The following is a 12,861-nucleotide window of genomic DNA, read 5'->3' on the forward strand; positions in this document are numbered from 1 at the left end:
GATCGGGACGGTAGTGTCGGACGGTACCCGCTCAGTGAGTGGGTGAGCACCCCGACATGTTGGGCTTGTGGGCGAGGGCCCAGCAACGGGCCCGCGCCGCCTCGGGCGTCGCCCGTGCTGCCAGCTGCTTCCCACGAGCATCCCATGTGCAACCGTCGATCTATTTTTGAAATATCTAGATGCAACAGTTGCAACATACAAAGAAGACAGATGAAACACTTAAAATATGCGTCCGAAACACTTGCAGAAACACCTAAAAACACTTAAAAACCATTGCAAACATATGCAACATCCAGATAAAACACTTGCAAAACACCTGAAAATCTGAAACCGCTTGAAAAATATGCTTGCAACATGCATGTATATGCAACATCCAAATCTACTTTTGCAACATACCTCTGATACAGATGAAACATTTGGATCATACACTTGAAACATACGTGTATGGCCATTGCAACATGTGCAACATCCCGATCTACTTTTGCAACATCCTAATCTACTTTGCAACACCGATACGAAACACTTGCAACATACCTCTAAAATATCTGAAACATATGTTTGCAACAAGCTTTTCAAGCTTTTCAGTGCAACATCTCCTTGTTGCTTGGGAATAAAGGTCTCCTTGCTGCTTGGTAATGTAAGCTCATCGGTGTGTGGAGTTCACCGGTGTAGAGGTGGCGCAGAGCTCGTCGTTCCTATGGAGAAGGCCACGGCATGTCGCTCCGGTGGAGAAGACGGACCGCGCGCGCCGGGGGGGGAGGGGGGGGAGGCCACGGTGGGCAGGAGGCGCAATGGAGAGGGAGAAAGGCAGGCGGCTGCGCTTGGGTGCGGTGGAGATGCTGGTCAGCTGCTGACGCCCGGACGGCATGAAGAATGCCGAGCTAGCGTTGCCGTAGAGACCCTTCCGGAGAGGACGAGAGGCTTCTGGAGAGGACAAGAGAATACGATGTTGAACCGTTCGGATGGCAGTGGCGGATCCAAAGGGGGGGCTGGGGGGGCTCCAGCCCCCCCTAATTTCTTGATTTCAATGCTAATTACTGTAGCAAAAGCTTGATTTCACCGTTAAATCTTCGTGCAAATCAACATCTCTGTTGTTTTAGCCCCCCCTTATCCCGCATCCCACATCCGCCACTGCGGATGGGTGTAAGCTTTTTTTGTTTTTTTATTTGTAATACAGAGCCGTCCGATTCTGGATGGGGCGTCAGACACTCTAAGCGTAGCATTTCCGTTTTTTTTTTTTTGGGTTCAGGACCGAGCACCACCACACGTAATTCCGTATCGAACTAATTTTTCAACAACAACAAAAAAAAAAACGTATCGGCCTAACCTATATCAATGAGAAGAGATTATGTTCTGACCATACGATCGTCACTAGAATCTTCAGAAGTCAGATCGTTTGCGTATGGAAACTGAATGTCGCATCACATTACTATCGTAGCACTGAAGCCAAGAGAAAAGGATGATTCAAAAGGAGACATGATCAGATTAGCCAACTGTTTCATCCCACTGTACCAATATGTTCAAATTGCAGTCTTCAAAATGCAAAGTGTGATTTCATAAGTTCAAGACACTTGATTTGTTTCCACACTACAATCTATGTACAGTATAATTGTCGAAAGCCCTGTACAAACCAGGCAGGCATGACAATTCTGAAAACATAGGCAAAATCTGATTGTTATATACAGGCATACAGCACACACAATGATTCCAATCCAGCTATTTACAGCCAATACAGATACACGGATTCACACTGGTGCAAACCACGACAGACGAGGAAACTGCGATGTCGCGCTCAGCCGATTTGATGAATGTTTCTGTCATGATCCTCTCTAGGGTCATGAATCACGATCCTGGGTTTGGCATTGACATCATCTTGGTCAATTACCTGACCCTTCTTCAGTTTCGCCACAAGAACCCACATGTTCGCAAGCTCTCCTTCCAGGAAGGCTTCCTTCTGCTTCGACTCCTCGATTTTCTTCTGGAGCTCCAACTCTCTTTGGTCCTTCCCCATAAGCATGACCTCCAGAGCTTGTTCCCTTTCATAGCTAGCATGAACATCTCTTCTACTAGCTGGGTCAAGCCGTTTATTATAGCTATCCCTTCTACCAACCCTTTGACCATTGCTCACTCGTCGTTGTGTTGAATTTCTTGCTAAAGCCAACTCGTTCGTGAGCCTCTCGTTGTGGTCCATGAGTTTGGTGACCTCCCCAGACAGTGCTTTCAGTTCCACGCCTGCAGCCGAGGCCAGGCCTTTTGCGTACATGCTTTCCTCTTGCAGCTTCTGATTGTGAGCCTCTAGTTGAGCTTTGGCCTCAGTGAGCTCACACAATCTTTGCTTTAGTTCATCAATCTCTGACTGACGAGAGAATAGATAATGTTAATCTAATCAGTTAAAATACCACAATAAGTGATATAATTGAATAAATCAGTCAACTGGGGTGATGGTATTATTATTACATAAATGGATCATGAAAAAAACATGCTTAGTAAATTTTTCAAGTGGCAAGACAACTTTTTTTTTAGATAATGGAAGAATATCCAGCTTTATCCCCACAAGTGAGAAGTCAGACCAAAATTATTACAGGATACAAATGCTTAAAACAATAACACTCATAAGCCAAATAAAATTAGTTTGTAATCCTAAAGACATAAGGCCACCCAAGGAGGTGAAGAAGGCCATTGCCACTGACTTCAAACGTGCGACAAGCAAAGACGACGCGACAACTAGTAACTAGTAGTTATGTTTCATAAAAATGAACAAAGGTACCATTTATTTTTTCAGCAGATACAAAGGTACAAACTTGAATAAAGCATATCACAATTAAAGGCTCACGACACTGCATTACCATTAAATGTTAGAACATCTGTGAATGCAGAATGCCACTTCTTATGCCCCTACTCGAAGCACCATTTATCACTATTAACCAAGATAAATATTATTGATTACACTGCTCTTAGCACTTTAGTAGCTCTGAATAATATAGCAGAGTAGAATTATATGATCAGCATCGCAGACAACTCTTATCATAAGATACAGTACAAATCCAATTATGTGCCAAATACCTGCCTAGTGGCTACAGCTTCCCATTAGCAACACATACGAATTAGGCTAGTTACATGTAAAAACTTATAATACTAATACTCTCACTGTCTCACGTAGTCATGTCAGACCAATTCAAATTCCTCAAGTCTAGCACAATAGCTACTACAACAAAAAACCACAGTTGACCAAAATGATTTTGAACCATAGTGCAGAGAAAAGGCAAACCTGCTCGGCTTTTTGATACAGTTCATCAGAGACATCTATAGATGCTGGATTTTCTTTGTGAACTTGCGATCCATTTTGAAGGCTGATGTCTGTGTACTGCTGAAATGTGATGCTTTCTGACAATAAATCATTAGCTTCGAGAGCTTGGGAAAGCTGTTCGTGTAAGTGGGCAACTGCTTCTTGTAATGCTTGACACTCTCTTGTCTGATAACAAGATAATGTGGAACGGCATAAGATTGTGCTTTTTGGTTAACTTACCTTACAATCAAACTGTTACCTTTTGCTGTAGCTGGTCTTGCAATACTCTGTTATCTGCTGTCTTCACCTGCAATAAAAAAAAAGGAGGCTTTGTAAATACAGGCAAAACAAGAATGGCACACGAGCACTGAAAAAAAGTATCTATCAACACTTTGCCACCTCTTGAGGGTCAAGGATCCTAGGGGAGCTTATTAACCATGATGCACTTAAGGGGAAGATTAAGTTACCTTAAATACTCCTAATTAGTTGTGTGGTGGACAGGCAAGAATGAGAAAATTAAACATGAAGCATTTGGGGGCTTTAGTTCTCTACTCTAGGTACTCTGATTCCTTTGCCTCCAACTTCAGGTTCACCATGAACACGGTTAAACTGCTATCCATCTTTTTAAGGGAAAATACTGGTCCCCAATATATGCAAAATGCAAATGTTTATATTCATGAAAAATACATTATTTCGTTCTGGATCCATTTTCCTAATAAACCAATGTAAGCATACATAAGAAAATGCACGCTCTGAGAAGAGTTTTGGTACCTCAAGTTCAAATGCTTTCTCATTGACCTGCTCCAGTAGCTTAGTGTGAGACTGGAAAATCATTGCAACAGTTTAATATGTATCAATTCAGAGAAAGTAATTGGAAACTAATTGACTGCAGATAATATACCGGTGTATGTTCTAACTGGCCAAGCTTCCCCTTAATCTGCCTTTCTAAATGTGCTATCTGCTGCTGCTTGCCCTTAATCTCGTCAGTGACCTTTTTCATTTCCATCTTCAAATATATACAGTTTATGGTTTTCAACAACAAGAAAACCTACAATAACATACTGAATGTGCAGAAAGGGAAATTACCTCGATATGTCCATTCGTTGTGCTTCTTCCAGCTTCTTCCATGAGGCGCTTTAGAACACTTTTATGTAATGCAACCTCCCCTGACAGGATCTTCAGTTGCTCTCTCAATAGATCAACATGATCTGATGTTTTTTTGGTGACCTGTCACAATGAAATGTATCAGATGGTAACATCACAATTTGTCTATTACTCAAAACAAACAAGATACTGAGACATTTGAGTTGATCAAGCGATAGAATAGTTTATAGACTTCAAGAACTTTTTAGTTGTTGGCACATGGTATTATTTTTATTATGAACAGATACTGATTGCACAAGGAAATTGCACTTTTATCTACTCCTGTGTTTACTATTAGACTATGTATAGTCTAGAATGAAGAGTCTCAATAGTTGAAGAGTCATGTAACTCCTTTTATAAACACTTGATCAATCAATGGATTCATATTGACAGCCATCTACTGAAAATTTATCCTACAAAACAACTCAAATTTTGATTTGGGTTATTTAAGGCATTACATGTACCACTGCTGGTAGCTTTTGAAAAAGAAATACCTTAGGTGGATTCGATAATTTTGATTTGGGTTATTTAAGGCATTACATGTACCACTGCTGGTAGCTTCTGAAAAAGAAATACCTTAGGTGGATTCAATACATTTAATGCAGTGAACTTTTTAGCATACAGACTTAACACATTGTTAACTTTCCAGAATATTTATGTATCCTGCATTGGTTCTGATTAGATGTGTAGTAGAATAAACAAAGAATGATGTGCTCATATCGTGTACCAAAGGAGCTTCTTCTCCATGAAGTCCATCAGAATGAAATTCTTCATGGTCAACGCTCAGCAGGTTAGCTGATACATTCTCAGGAAGCAAAGAGTAAGACATCCCTTGCTCTGTTTGAGAATTAAGTCCATTCGCCAAGGGTGTCAAAGGGGCAGTCGATGCTTTCCTCAGGCTAGATTGGTCACCACCTAAGCTTGGAGCATTAGAACCACCGTCATGTTTCTGGTTACAGTTCAGCATGTAAATGTTAGTAAGCAAAGTTCTATACACAACAAAAGAATGCAATCTGCTTACTTTTTCTGTTCTTGTATATATCTAACACACTTCAGAAATTTACATTCCTTAAAATTAAATCTTCATTAGCAACAGATGGTGTCACATATACAGCCATAGGAGTATTGGGCATCAGTTACTAGATGAAATGCTACATGTCCTACTTAAGTGTCACTATACTGAGAATAGCCAATGCAGGGAATTATACAGTGTCTGATTTGTATACCCGAAGTTTGAACCAGTTAAGAAGCCCTTTGCGATTCTTATTCTCCCCTTTGGAAGAAGCTTCAACTGTTTCATCAAATCCTTCCATAGGAACAAATAAATCATTGCTTTCACCATCCAATACGATATCTCGCCTTCTGTGTGGGAGACATGCCAACTGCAGTTTTAGCAGATAAAATTGGGAAATTAATGCACTAAAACTAATGAAAAAACAATATATATTATAATATAAATGCAACTTGACAGTAGCTGAAAAGTTTGGTAGTGTTATCTTAACAGTCAGACCTCCTCTTCACCAAAAGAATGTCTTCTCCTTGGTCCAGGACGTTGAGACATTCTAGGAGTCTGAGTTGCTTTTGTGGAAACCAGGATTAGCTTTGTTAGGCGTTGTATCCTCGCAAGCAAAGCAGCTTTAGCTGCCTCTTCTTGTTCCAGTCTAGACTGGAGTTTGACATTACCATCTTCTAGCTTTTCAAGTGATGAGGAATTCTCGTTAGAATCTTAGGATCCACCAATGAGGCAATGAAGTGAAGATAAGGTATTAGGTAATAGTGCTAACTAATTCTAAAGGAAAAATGCACCCAGATTTTGTTAACAATGCATTACAAACCAATCACCTTCTGTTTCCAAAGAATGACATTGTCTTCTGTGGCATCTTTTGAAGGAGTGCCAGAAAGTATACCCCTTTTCAGTTGGTCTAGCTCTTCCTTCAATTGGCGAATTTCATTCTGGTACTTCTTTATCAAAGACTTCTCATCCATAATCTGCAAACCACAATTGCATTTTGCAAGTACAAATAATTAGTCAAATGTAATAATATTTATATTGCCAGGTAATAAGTTGCGAAAAAATATATAAAAAATAAACCAACCTAGGAGGAACTAGGTGGCATTTTATTAAGAAGAAAATAGGCACCCAAATTTGACTCAGCGAGGACTTGAACTTGGGTGGTCTGGGTATACATCCACACGCTCGACCACTGAGCTAGCTCAGCTTCTTTCGCAAAAAAATTATGATAAACAAATATGCAGAATCACCTTATTTTGTGATACTTGAATCTCAATGTGCTTTGCGCGGTGGGCAAATTTTAACGTGTTATGAGTCTTCTGAATTGCTTGATGCTGGAGGAACAGTGCATATTAGCTGCAAAAAGGAAGTCAAAACATCAAAGATTAGATAATAATAGCTTATTCTAAGTAATAACCTGAGAAGCAACTTACAGAAACACGTCCCTGTCCACTTAAGGATGACTGTAGTAACCGTGTCAATTTGGAATCTCGAAATGGAACATGTGTAGCTTTTCCATCAGTCAGTTTTGATATCACCTGAAATATGCAAACTAATTTCTTTTATCCACATGGTTGGCTAACATCTTGCAAATAGAGGAACACAAAAAGATAAACTCAGCTTAATAGATTGGCCATAAACCATTGGGTAGAGAACATTAATAAATCACATTGAAGCAGAAATATTTATAGAAATGTCTCTGGTCGTGGAAAACGAAATGCTGCATATATTGATGCAACCTGTGTTTCGGGACTTTGGATAGTTACATATATCCATCCAATTCCAGACTTTTAGTTAACTCATTTTTGTTTGAAATATGAAATATAAAAATGAAAACAATTAACCTATGCACAAATAATACATAGGCAGCAACGCATAATCTCAAAAGCATGATTGCATGAACACAGCATCTACCATACTGCATTAATGGTGATATTACAGGGACATATAATCTGAGAGTGATTAGAGAATGAGGCCTACTGTTCCAAGAGTTAGCAAGCTTTTATTGATATAAGATCCTTCCTTCTGGCGTACTCCCGTAGTTTCAGCCCTTGAACTCTCTGAACCTGCCAGATCGATGAGGTTCTGCAAATGAGCAAGAAAACTAAGAAACCAATCTGTAGGCTGCCTGAACACACTAGAAGTGCACATGAAACAATATATGATGCCAAGTGTAAATGAAATGTAGATGTGTCATATATCTAGAGTCAACTATAGTGGTAAATGAAATGCATGTGTAATATATCTCGAATCAATTATAGTGGCAAGGCAGAGGAATGGATCAGAACTTCAGAAGAAACAAAAACAAAGGAAATACGAAGATGATCCCACCAGCTGTGAGAAGGTAACTGCTTCCTCTTCACTAGATTCACCGCAGGGGCTGCTCTCTATTGTCTACACATGAAACAGTATACTAAGCAGTGTTAAAGATTTTACAATGTGAAATGCAGCCATGCAGGAACTTTAGTCCCATATATTCAATAAGATGCTGAATTCTGTGCATGAATCTCAATGTAACATGAAAGGCTTCATTATTACCAGTGTGAAAATTGTATGGCTTCTGCTGCTTAGCAGATTGAAATTTGTGGATCCAATGTGTCTATGTTCTGGAAGTGGAACAAACACAATAAACTCTAAGTAAATATGTCAAGTGTTCTTGAAATAACGTAAAAAACCTAGTGATCAATAAATTCCAAAGTACCACTTACTAAAAAGGGTAATTAGATATAAATCAAATTGCATTCTGAGAAATGTAAACCAATGTCGCATATCTCTTCAATAAATAGCTGGCACATCAATATAAGTACAGGTAATCACTTAACTTAGATGCAGTTTTGGTTCACAATGAACTTTGAGCACCACAAGATCTTACTCCTATTGATGAATGCCAAGACAAGACGCAAATCTTCACTCAAGATTAAAAAGGAAAAAAGAAACTTTCATAATTCATTAAAAAACTTGACCACAGGGAGAGTTTTGAATTCATAAATAAAAGGTATAAACCTGCTGTATCTATAATTGTTTACAATCATATATTTTTTTTGACCAATTCAGGGGAGCGGCATTGTTTACAATCATATTGATTCACAAGAATAAGAAACAAAGCATATGCTACAGGAAATCATTTGTTAGGTGGAATTTTGTTTTCCATTATTGATTCTCACTGCATTTTGTACCATCAGCTATGAAGTATGAATGCTGTAGCTTGTTATATAACTAATTCATAAAGGGATACAGGAGTGGGTAAGCGTTTGCTATATAAGGATTATCCAATAAAATAATTAATGATTCTCACATTCTTTTTCCCTGGTGAAGGGTGCTGTTAGTTACAATAGTCATCCTTATGGCTCAGCGACCAAGAGGCCATGGAATTCAATGGTGGAAACCCCACAAATGAAGCCTTAAGGCTTATACTCTGATAGTCAGGATACTGAAATAAACAAAGAATTAAACCATTATGAAAAAAATAACCTTCTCCGGCTGCAATAAGGGACAAAGCATGTGCAGGAGACAGCACCACTTCTTCTTGTATGCCCTCAACAAATGTTCCCTGGTAATAAACAATCCATTGTACTGTCAAAAGTCAAAACCATCATATGCCATAGTCATATTCATCAATTTGCAGCCTATGTGCTAGTTGCGATGAAATCAATGAGATTCTATTCAAATTCAGATTTGACTCTCACTAGTTAAGACTGTTGCATGTATAGACTTCAGATACTAATATAAATATGTCAAACCTGAAGATCCTCCCTAATCCGTAAGTTCTGACCTGAAGGATTAAGAAGATCATTGACAACCTATAAAACATGACCCTCTCAATCAATACAATATAAAGAAAAGCAGAAGAATCATATGCAATTCAGTTGATAAGTTGATGAACGGTAGTTATAACAGTCAGTGAGTTCAAACAACATAACGACATTCAGAGATGAATTTCAGGTACATAGGTCATAATATGCAACTCTCAACTCTGAGCAAAAACATCAGTAAACAAGGCAGGCATTTTGTTAGTATCAAAATGTTATTGCAAACTTACTAGCAAAGTAGCAATATGGATCAGTGAACTCCTAATGCTATGCTTCTATTCCATGCTAGTACCATTGAGACACCATATAAGTCATAAGTCATGTTGATGAATAAAAAAGTATTTCTACAAACCCCTTTTCACCAACTTGGTAGTAGTTTCCTTTTCCAAGGTTCTGAAGCTATGAGCAGAAGAAAAAACAAAAACTGCATTAACCTAATGTTGTTCTGCTACAATTTATTTTGGAAAGTAAACCTTAGTTGGGCTTGGCACCATTAAAACAATCAAAGGGCACAAACGTGAAAGCCCCTCCCCACCTCATCCTTTGCCCTCAGTTTACTAGTATGACCAGAGGAGTAAGCATAATTAGGGATGACTGACCTCATTATAGATTTCCAAGTATGATACACGGAGAAGAAACTCTCGGTTTGGAGTCTGCGAAGAAAAATAATTGGGTACAGATGCAAGCGAATAGGCCATCAATCATGTAAAACCAAAGACTTGAATGAAGATGTTGTCAAACAATACCTCTTGTATTATACTAAATGCATCTTTCACAGCCAAAGGTATGATCCCCGGGGATCTTTGATCTCCCTGCTCATAAAAGGTGTATATTAAGTAAGAAATGTTTTCTTTGTTTTTCCCGAACACGCAATAGAGCTGTGTGTCATTGTATTAAGAAGAAAATCGGTCCAAATACAAGCGTCGAACGGCACCGTAGGAAATGCTTCCAACCATGTACACTACAGTTAATTCAAAGTTGGGAAAGAGAAATGCTGTCAATAATGATATGCTCAAGGCAAAGACAGCAGCTATCTTGTTTTAGGAAAGGGACATATCACAGATCATCAAGCCAAAAACCATACAGGAGCAGTGAGAACATATGATGTTACAAACAAAACAAAAGGCTGAAAAGTTTACCAGATCTATATGTGAAATGGAGGCAAAACATTAGATTGCACCCATGGGAAGTCTACAAGAAAGCGACTTAAACAAAAGGTTTAAATTGTATCTATTTTATGCCACATTTTTGCATGTTAATTGGTAGCATGAAGCATACTTCAAAACACAGGACTAGAAACAACCACTCTACAGAAGTAAAACTAAGAAAAGAAAAAAAATATTGCAATAAGTTTTCCCACATGCATTGTATGTGTCTTCCCACTGCTTGTAACTCCATATGCAAATATTGTACCTGTGACAGTGAAGTGAAAATTATCAACAAAAAAGAGGAAACTATTCATGAACAATAACAAAACAAGTGTGCCATGATCTCATAAACTCTGTACTAAAAGCATTTTCAATCAATGAGCTTTCACATGGATTGACATTGTGCACAGATTCCACAACCTATCCCAAACATTTAGTAAAAAGCATCAAACAAATAAAAAACTGTAGTTTACTCTAAAGTTGCCCAGAAAATAACATCGATTCTCGTAAGCATATTAGACTGTTATTCAAAGGAAAATTACTACATGGATAAGAAAACAGAACTTCAATTACCATTTATTCCCTCCATGGCACCACTAATAACATGCAGAGCTGCAGCATCATATACGTGTCGGGTTGTTGTAGTCGGCCCGAAGACTCGATCTGCATGTGAATTTCATACTGGCCTCAGACGAAGAAAAATTAAGTGAAAAAAAGAAGCAACATTGGTTTTTTTCATCTGTATGTGATATCTAAGTACTGTCTTCCATACTAAAATTATAAAGTCCAGTAATATCGTGATCCACCTGAATACACTCCTGGACCATTTATGCTGAAAACTACAGCTAGGTGAACCATTGACTAGTAGATGTTAATTCTCGGCCTCAAGAAATGCATTCACGTGCCACATCTCCACTAGTCAGACTCATAAATCACTGTTCTCAACCAAAAAAGAAAGAAAGAAAGAAGAAAAGAAAATGCCACAAATTACTCATTCTACTGGCAGTGTAGCATCTTGTGATGCTACAAACTCGCATTTCCACTTGAAAGTCGATGGAACCCATCAAATCTCAAACCAAGCATCCATGAGTAACTACAATGCTTCGATAACAGAAGTGTGATCCATCCATCCCCGGAAAACCCGGAACAGGTATCGGGCACATACCGTACGCGTAAGCGATGCTGTGATTCTGCTCGCTCCGCACAATGGTGTCCCCATCCGCGTACCAAGCGATCTCTTCCCCCAGCCGAACCTCCCGCGAGCTTAACACACGCAGAAAGAAAGAAAAAAGACACCAACGAAATCAATCCGCATTGCCCAAAGCCGAACCCGGCCGATTAACCCGAACAAATTGCAGCCACGTGCGGCGAAGCAGTGGCAGCCAACCCAACCTGAGCGGGCGGAAGCGGACGGTAACGGTCACGCTCTCCTTGGCCTCGGGCGCGTCGAGCGGGAACTCCGCCGCAAGCCGCGGCGAGGCAGGCTGCGGCGAGTCCTTCCCCGCCGGCGCCGGAGAAGCATTCGGGTGTCGCGACGCCATGGCGACCGCCGCGGGCGGAGACCTAGCGGATCGTGGTGGAGCTCGCCATTGGCGCGGGCGCGGGCCGCATTGGGTGGGTGTAAACCGCAGGCGAGGCGAGGCGCGCGGGTGCGGGTCGTCGTTTCGGTTGGGCTCTCGGCTTTCGCTTGGCTTTGAAGCGATTACGGAGGAGAGAGCCGGGGTCCGGGGAGCGGGTGAAAAGCGCCTTTGTTTCTAGAAGGGCATTCCTTTTCGGTTAATAATTAATTTTTTCAACCGCTTTTCTCGGCTTCTTTTATGCGGAGTAGTGGCGAAGTGCCGTGGACCGTGGTGAGGTGGTGCTGTGGTGTGGTGCGGTGCCGGGACCGTGAACAGCAGTGTGGGTGCCCGCCCGGCCGTCGAGGGTGACGAAACTGACGTGTGGGGCTGCTAAAGTGAGCCCACTGGGATCCGAACAGAACTTATTGCAATCCTTAGGGTCTGTTTGGGATGGCTCCACTCCACAACTCCAGCAACTCTAACAAAAAAAAAATACAGCCAAACACCCTAACTCCAAAACTCCATGAAGCTACCAACTCCATAGAGCTGTAGTGCAAATGGAGATGGAGTTTTGGAGCACCTCTTTTGCTGCTCCAAAACCTCCTCTTTTAAACCTCCTCGTGGAGTTGGTGGGTAATTACCCACCACTGCCACTCGTTACACACATTTGGCTGCGAACCGTTATGTTCTTTTCTTTCTCCTCTTGCATCTCCGTCGCGAACACGCCCCGAGCTCGTCGTCGCAAAGACATCGCCGGTGAGCCCGTCTGCCCACGCTGGCCACGCCCGCCCCCTTGCCGGCCGTGCTGCCGCACCAGACCCACGCGCTCCCCGCGCCGCCACGCGACCAGCTCTCCACGCTCCCTGGAGGTCCTCGCGGAGGCAGCCATGGCCACATCGGCTAC

The 12,861-nt window shown here is 40.9% G+C and overlaps 1 pseudogene; it reads right to left on the reverse strand.

Moving 5' to 3' along the window:
- Window positions 1–1,517: 1,517 nt before the first annotated feature.
- Window positions 1,518–12,100, reverse strand: LOC136520203 (kinesin-like protein KIN-7D, chloroplastic; annotated as a pseudogene).
- Between the last annotated feature and the right edge of the window lie 761 nt (window positions 12,101–12,861).

This window comes from Miscanthus floridulus, chromosome 18 (assembly GCF_019320115.1).
Source record: "Miscanthus floridulus cultivar M001 chromosome 18, ASM1932011v1, whole genome shotgun sequence".
Taxonomy (NCBI): domain Eukaryota; kingdom Viridiplantae; phylum Streptophyta; class Magnoliopsida; order Poales; family Poaceae; genus Miscanthus; species Miscanthus floridulus.